This window comes from Tursiops truncatus, chromosome 1 (genome assembly GCF_011762595.2).
Source record: "Tursiops truncatus isolate mTurTru1 chromosome 1, mTurTru1.mat.Y, whole genome shotgun sequence".
NCBI classification, from domain to species: Eukaryota; Metazoa; Chordata; class Mammalia; order Artiodactyla; family Delphinidae; genus Tursiops; species Tursiops truncatus.
The window spans coordinates 31831169-31840072 of NC_047034.1; the positions used below are offsets into that span (position 1 = coordinate 31831169).

General features: G+C 44.4%; 1 protein-coding gene across 1 annotated transcript in view; it reads left to right on the forward strand.

Annotated features, from left to right (window-relative positions):
- The window catches only part of LOC109551192 (uncharacterized), a 99995-nt gene extending 92817 nt beyond the window's left edge, over positions 1 to 7178 (forward strand). Inside the window, exon 5 of the transcript XR_012330504.1 lies at positions 41 to 7178. The gene's annotated coding sequence lies outside the window, so the exon portion shown is untranslated. The remainder of the gene's footprint in view (positions 1 to 40) is intronic.
- The last annotated feature ends 1726 nt before the right edge of the window (positions 7179 to 8904 follow it).

The window sequence follows — 8904 nt, forward strand, 5'->3', positions numbered from 1 at the left end:
AATATATTACTAACGACATGTTTTGATTTTTATTTCTTAGAGTTCAAATGTCCCCCATTCACCTTGGTCTAAGCTTAACCAGTCAAGGAGATACAACGCAGATGGGAGGAGAAAACAGAACCCTCACACAAGCTGTGCCGTGTTGCAATCAGCCTTCCGTTTGAAAAATAATCTTCTCTATAGCTTTAAAGTGATACCTTTGTACTGGCAATGCTTCTTGTTTCAAACTGATTTTCTCTGGCTCTTCCCAAACACTTTCTGAGGAATCATCAACCTCTTCGATTTCTGAGGAGGAAGGACCCTCTACTGTCACAGTCACAGGAAATTCTGATGGACCTGAGTGTCACAAGAAGGAGATAGGAAACCACAGAGTTGTTAAAGTGCAAAGAAAGAAGACAAGATTGTATAAAAGACAACATAAGCCAGATACCAAATATGCAAATATTAGAGGACATTTAACAAAAGTGATCTGAGGTATCATTATTTATAAATGTCTCTCACTGCTCCTTAGTCTAAAACAGGCAATGACTAAGTAACTTATTTTTGCTATGTTACTGTACAGACCTCTGTTGTACACAGTTAGGATTAGTAATGGGAATTGCCCATATTATTTTATTAAGTTTCTTTCACAGAAGCCAAGGGAAGATCCAAGGTAACCATTTTTTCTCAGATCAACTTTAGACTGCAAATGAAAAATTTATTTTTCACTATCAGACAAAAACAGTCTGGAAGAAAATGTAGTTTTTCAGAGGAAAATACATCAGTAAAGGGACTGATATAGAATCAGAAGAATAATCAGAAAGTCAACATATCTAAGCTGTGTATAATAGATGTTAGAATTTAAAAAAGTAAATCACATACACATACATAACTAAAACTGACCCATCAAAAATTTCATCTTCTCATCACCCTTAAGCCAAAACTAGGGTAACAGTAATACAATTCTCCTGTCAAGCTTCACTGCCACTGCAATGTTGTTCAGTTGGACATTTCCAAACATTTAAAACCTGACCTGGCCACAACCCCACAAAATTCTACAGATCATAAAGAAGTGTGCTGGGATTATGTAACTATGCAGAAGACAAGTAACTAGGACATCATTTTGACAACAAGCAGCAAGCCTGCAGCATAGGAAAATCCCAACAGGAGAGCGAGGCGCACACCTCTCTCTCTGGGCATGCAAGGGCAGGACTGACACCCAAGATGCTCTTCTCTCAACCTCAGCAGTGGTGCCTTTCACAGAGCAACTATGCAGTCTCCCAGAACCACTGGGAAGGAGAATCTGATACTGACAGTATTAGCTTGCCGTGAGGCCATGAGTGAGGGAATGTGTGTGGCCTTGGTGAGAGAGCAGAGGTTTGGTAGATGTTGCTTTATATTGGCTTTTAGATCAGGAATTTGTACATATAGCCCGCAAACAACGTTTCTTGAAAACATATGAACATTCTTGAGTATGACAGCTCCACGTGAGGGGTCAGAAATGGCAGTCAAGTTCATTTCCCTGGGTAACAGCTGATGTGCGGACTGGAGAACAGGCTTCCTTGTTTACAGACATAACCACAAGGCTGCCAGTTGTGTGCCAAACCCACACAACTACACAGTTGCATTGGGAGAGCGACCAGACAAGTTCTACACAGATTTATTTCAGAGAGGGAAATGCTTCCTGTAAGCCTCTGTCAGTTTAAAAAGCAAGAAGAATGACCATCCACCTCTCCCAATTCAAGCCCTACATATCATAAATATGATAGCTACACACCAGCAACTGATTACATACATCACGAGCTTTGATGAATGGCAAGCCCCTAAAAAGATATCAACAAAACGAAGTTAGATCTTGATGTAAATACATCACCAGTTAAACCCAGTTAATACAACTATTTAGTATTATGTACAGTAACCACACAGAATTGTGTATAAAAATAAATAAGCTCAAAACAAGGACCTGGAGGGCTCTGCTACGGAGAAACTGAACAGAATTCAGCCGACTGGCTTGGTAATAACTCTCTGAACTGCTGAGAGGCCCCTTCAGTTCCTATGTTCAAGATGGTTGAGATTTCAGTCTCACTTCTGTAAATGGTGATATTAATCATTCTCTAATTTACCACTCTGTGTGACGAGGATGGACCTGAGATAGTGTCTCAGGAAGAAGATAGAAAACCACAGAGTTGTTAAACTCAAGTGCAAAGACTGGGGATTCAACACTATACTTTATGCAACAGCAATTCACATTACCATTTGGTCAGATTCTTTCAACAAAACAGAAGCTGCACTCACATGTATTAAAAGACAAAAATTAACTGCCATCTGTATCAATATGTTAACGTGCTTCAATCACATGTTTTCATGAAAGTTTAAACATAAAATCACCTTTAAGATCTTGGCCATGTAATCTTCTCCCTGCCATGTCAAATTATACCCCGTGAAGTTTACTGTCTTAAGAGTGATAGAGTTCTTTATTATACCTTGACAAGTAACTAAAAGGAAAAATAAAAAACCACACACACAGTAAGACGAAGAGCCTATACATTTGTCAATCTTGACTTATTTGCTTTTCTTGAGTCAATTGGAGGTTTACAGCCACATTCTTAAAATCATTAACTACAATCTTCCCAAACAGGTAATTGATGAACTGATGCATTCTAAAACTTGTCAGTAACAAAGTTATTCCAGTTTACAGCAAGAGTTCTATTCTATTTAGGTACTAAAACTGAATACACTGAATACTGCAAACTTTCTTCCCAACCACTCAGCAAAGTACTACATACTTTTGAGACAAAGGAAAAAAAAGAAAAACCTAAAGAGCATAAGACTCCTCTGATTTTCATTTCCAATGATACATGCCAATCTTGATGAGCAATCAGCGATTTAAATGTCAACTATAAACCCAGTATTTTATTAGCTGCTATGCAGTATACTAGAGCAATAGAAGAGAGAGGACCTCAAAACCTCTGTTCCCTCAAATTGAAAGGCAGGCTTCCTGACCCCTCCAGACCACTACTGGACACAGGGAAGGGACACTAATGTTTCAGGACCCTAATCAAGAGTCACCTGCTTTGTGATTACTTCCATGACACACCCTCACCAACACCACTGAATTTGCTGCTCCTATGGGATGTTACATATATTTCCTATTTTAACACATACCACAGTGCATTATAATTATGATTGCAGATAGATGTTCTAACAATTTAAAGAGAATGATGACTTTTTTGCTCTTACATCTTGCTATTTCCCTTCCCATAATATTTCTTGAAGAGAAACCATAAAAATATAAACAAACAGAAAAAACAAAAAATATACGAAACATGTGGTTTGTGGCTTAACACAAACTTAAGTAAGATTAATTCTGACAGTATCCAGCATGACAAACTTCCATGGTACAAATGAGAATGGACCAAGGTTTGAGCAGGTACAGGAGACAATCCAGGTATGAACAACACCAAGAAAAGGTAGACAGGAAAAGGTAGACAGACATGGTGTGTAGGAAATCACGAGACCAGTCTAATGGGAAGAGACTTAAACAAGGCTGAAACTCACTTTCTAAACCTCCATCTCCAACTGGACAATTCACAAGACACAGGTGCACCAAAGAAGCCAATTATTCAATCCCTTTAATGGGGAGGAACAGTTTAAACTTTTATTGGTTTAGTTTGCCCCAAAAGCAACTACCAAATGTTGGCAGGACACAATGAAGGCTTACCTTTGTTAACATAGTTAAGTCTCTCTCTCTCACAACTAGCCCACTTAGCTCCAGGCTCCTTAGCGCACCCGACGCACTTACACAGCATTTAAGAGCTTTACACAGCTGGAGGTCACATCTTTATTTCTTATTGCAGGAACACGACTTCTGTAAACTTTATTTCTGTCACAACCTAAAGCAAAATTATTGTAAAATGAGTGACTTAAACCATACATTTTATCATCATTAAAAAGCATCTAAATAAAAAAAAAGCATCTGCTCTGTGCTAAGGATTAGAAACGACTCCTGCCCTTAAAGCCTTCATTAAGGAGGAAGATGTATAGACTTAAAATTTCAATCACATGAGACAAATAAACGTAAGCTTTAGGCACAGAGGTTCCTATGGAGGCAAAAAGTTATATCTAAGTGACAGCTTCATGATAACCCTGAAGTACAATCTAGAAAGATGAGGCTATGCAGAGCTGGAGTAGGAGGTGCATTAACTGCAGAGGGAACATCTGTGAAAAGATACTCAAGCCTGACACCTGCTGGGCACAGTAAATACTGCAGGTGGGGATGACTAAAGGCTAGGGGTCCAAGTGTGAGAAGAGACAGAAAGGAAAATAGAGATGTTGGCCGAAGCAAGCCTGGGAGAGAGCATGGCTTGTATCCCACAGGTGATGAGCCCTGGGGTTACCACTGGCTGAGTAAGGGTGCCTCCGCTGATTAGAAAAAGGAGCCACGCTGCTGAAGGACCAATTAGATAAAGGGAGTGACCACAGAAAGCTCTGCTTCCTCAGGGCCAAAGAGCCCCATGAGGCCTGGCCGAACGTAGTTCAGACTACATGCCTCTGGGCAGAGCACACGCTGGGCGGCTAGTATGCACTAACTCTGTGTGGGCAAGCCATTAGCAGCATTATTTTAGGCATATCTTTTTATGGTAGAAGATCACTTAACCTGAGTAGGCAGATGAACTTAGAGGAACTGAACCCAGGGGCCGCGAAACCACCCAGGAGTTTCTGCCACAGTCTGGGAAAAATGTAATATGGATGAAGAAGCAAATTTAGGAGGAGGCCAAAATCTACAAGCTAGACCCACTGGATGCAAGACATAAAGAAAGTTCAGTGAAGGACCTCTGAAGAGAATGGGCTCTACAATAAATTTTTCTTACATTCAATGTAAAATATTAGGCAAAATTAAGTACCGTGGCCTTTCAGGTCCCTTCCAACTATAATTTCTTTTGATTTCTAACTTATTATTCTGGTTAAGTAAAGTCCCTTCAGAGGTACGGAACAGTTCTTATACCTGAATGGGATGCAAAGAATAATCTGACTTCTCTTCACCAGGGGATGAGTTGAACTATCCTTGCAGAAGAGATAACAGATGGTGTGAACCCCAGATCCTAGAAAAGGGCCAGGCACACGATAAGTGTTCAGCTTTTCAAAAACAAATGAACAATCACTTCCTCTCCTAGATCTTTACACCCTTCCTCTGCTGGCTACTTTCTCGCAGCTTATAAACATCCTCAAATATACCCACTTAAAAAACCCTCAGACCTATGATTCTTTGGATATTCTTGTGGATAACCTAAGTCTCTACCATGCCTTCAAACACCTGTCCTCCCAAAAAGCCCAGATCTGTACCTTGGGCCCAGACCTGTCTACCAGGCCCCTCTAAAGCACTGAAGATGAAGTAAGATCCTCTCCCCACCCCCAATTCCTTTCTACTGTGCTCTGTATCTCACAAAAAGATGCAGCTGTAAACTGTCACCCACGCTTGCTGCCCTCCCTTTTCTAACTGGTCACCAGGCCTCACCCATTCTCTCTCAGATCTGCAAAACCCGGTCCCACCTTTTATAACTTAAGTGGGACCCTTAGATTCCAATTCACCCTGCACCCAATCAACTGCCTTCCACATGGAGGTCCAAGTGAGCCTCTAAACCAGAATTCCATTTCACTGTTCTTTGGTGTTTCCCGCAGCCTTCAGGATAAACATCCAAACTTCTGACAGGACAAACAAGGTGCCTTTCTGTTGGGCCCCACTAAGTTTTCAGTATCAACTCTCATTTCTTTCCCAAACCCTGAGTTCCAGTCCTGCACATTAGTTTTGCCATATTTTCTTACATTTCTCAAACTTCAACACACACTGCTTTCTCCTGCCACCCCAGGAGCTTCTACATATCCTTAGAAAGGATGGCACTTCCTCCAAGAAGCTTACCCTGAACTTTCCCTTCCAAGTTTCTGTGCTCTGCAAAGGGGAAAGATGGCGGGGAGGGATACATTACGAGTTTGGCATTAACATATACACACGACTATATATAAAATAATCAACAAGGACCTACTGCATAGCACAGGGACCTCTACTCCATATCCTGTAACAAACTGTACGGGAAAAGAATCTGAAAAGGAATGGATATATGTATAACTGAATCACTTTACTGTACACCTGAAACTAACACAATATTGTAAATCAACTATCCTCCAATATAGAATAAAAATTAAAGAAAAAAAGAGAGTCTGTGCTCTGTAGCACCAGAACTCACTTCTTCTAGAGCACTGACTACTGTGCTTGTGTTTACCTGTCACCCAGTAGAAGGGGAGCTTACCTAGGGCAGAAGCATCGTCTCCAGCAGCCCTTGGTTCTGACCACTCATTCAAGTGCCAGGCTACTTTACACACATAACCTGCTTAATTAATTCTAAGAACCCACAGAAAGAGTGGTTATTAATGTCATTTTACAAGTGTGGGGAATGTAGTGCAAAAGAAACCTGCCCAGGCCACAGAGAGCATAAGTCCTGGAATTCAAACCCTAAGCTGCCTTCACACCGGTGCTCTTTCCACTATATATGATACAACTATTGAAAAAAAATTTTTTTTTTCCTGAGCCCTGTTTGAATGGAAAGGAAGTGAAGCTGGGATATATCCATTTCCTAATCGCTTTGGTGTGTACCAGGCAAAGTCATTCAACAGACCAGGTAACATCTGTGCAACAATTAACGATGCTCCAAACTGTGCTAAGTGTTCTACTTTGTAGAGTCTACAAGCATTAACACAGTGCATCCTTGTAATCGCCACAGACGGTCCTGTTAAGCCCATGCTACAGATGAGAACACTGAGACCTTGAAGCCTTAAGGCACTCGGCCGGGGCCACCGATCTGGCAGGAGTCCTAGGCCGCACGCCCCGTCTAGTGCACGCACACCCGGGCACTGGGCACCGGTTCTAGTGCCCACCCTCCACCTTGCAGCATTTAAAACCCCGCTTCTCAGCGCCCACACGAGGCCCCCTGGAAGCGGGAAGTACAAACCTGTCTCGACAAGCCGTGGCTGAAAGAAGCTCTGGATACAGATCAGGGGAAGCGGGTGCTCAGGAGCGGCGCCCAGTGCGCCCCCCGGAGGCGGTCGGCCTGAAGTCCAGCAGGCCCTCCCGCAGGGAAGCGCGCACGGAGGACAGAGGCACCGAGCCCTGCAGCGCGCACAGGTCCTCAGAGCGCAAGAAAGAGTCGGCCGCGCTGTCCCGGCGCAGCTTCACCGAGTGATCATGGCCCGGACGCGGCCTCGGGGACGCTGGCTGCGGACACGATGCCCACACCCGCCTGGGGGCCCTGGCTCGCCTTCCGGACCCTCGGGCGCCCACCGCCCGGCGGCTGCGGCCCTGTAGCGTGCGCAGGACCCGTGTCGCAGCCAGAAGACATAGGGCCACGGGCTCCAGCTAGGCCGGTCGCTCCATGCCGCGCTCCGGAGCCCCCGCACGGCCCGGTGTTAGCGCGTGCATCAAGGCCCTCCGCATAGCGGGGCTGCGGTTTAAGCCTCCGGGCGGGCCCGTGGGGGCGGGGCTACAGGACGTCTGCCCGCACGACGTACGTCTGCCCGCACGACGTACGTCTGCCCGCACGACGTACGTCTGCCCGCAATTCCGCCTCCTATGGGGACGCGGCCTGAGGAGCAGGGGCGGGAGCTTCGAGACCAGGGCAGCGTGAAAGGTAGGAGGTGTGGAGAATTTGGGATTAACAAAAACCGTTTGCCGACTCATCCAAACAAAAGTGAGACATGGTTGTATCAACTCATTTTAAAAGTAAACTCCCGATAAGTGTCTGTGCTCGCCCCGCCCAGGCGAGAGCGTGCACTCTCTGAGGGACACAGGAAAGGCTGAATGAACGTCCGCCTGTGGTCCGTTACATGGTGCACGGGTGTGTGAATTTCTGCGGAGAGCTCTTAATTTCTGTAGTTTCTGCTGACTTGACACGGTGGTTGGCAAATGCTGACGTGTTCCATGCATTCAGGACATGATCGTGGTTACTAATAATCACCTTCAACTCCACAGAGAATTTCCTACTGAATATCCACTTTACAGAAGAGAAACTGAGGCGTAGGAAGTGAAGTGACTGAGAGGAAGGATTCAGACAATTGGTGTTAGTAAATTAACCTTGAAAGGAGGCCGTTAGCCTGCGGTGGCTCTAGTGATGTGGCCGCCTACGTAAACCAACCAAAATCTAAGCCTGTCAACGCCCCAGGGTGACGAACACCGCTGAGGACACCCAGTCACAAACCACCAACTAGGCGTTAAAGCCATAGCAAATTACTCGTTTCCTTGCTTTGCTTCTGCCCTTTTAAAATAAACATCTCTGCAGCTCCTGTGGCTGGAGTGCTCCTCACCTCTTCCGCTTTGTGGTGCCTGAGTTGAATCTATTTTTGCTCACATAAAGTGTTAAAATTTTAAATATGCCTCAGTTTGTCTTCTAAGATTGGCCGTAGAAGTTGGATTTGTGTCCAGTTTCTAGAACAGTGGTCGTCCTCTGGTCAGGCCTTAGGCGTTACGTGTACAACGTTCCTCTTCTACCACCACCTTCTGGATGCCTCCACCCACTACCAGCTACCGCGCATCAGATCCCCTAGATGTGGTCAGCAATGGCTTTTACATGCAGCGTGGTCACATTATAAGATCGCAGACACTCCTCTGTCCTCCAGCCAGCATGTGAAGTTAACCATTACCATTCCTGTTGAAGAGCCTGGTGTGACCACTTTCCCAAACTCAGCCACTCCCCAGCTGACCCTGGGTAACCACTCTTCTGAACTTGGTCTCCATCACTGGCATGGATGTCTTTCTATTTAGGCTATCTTTTTAAGTATTCTTAAACTGCATATAGTAGTCTATGTTTTCTCTTGTTATTTGCTTTATGTAGTGTTATCTTTGCTAGGTTCATCCATGCTGACACGTAAAGATCTGTC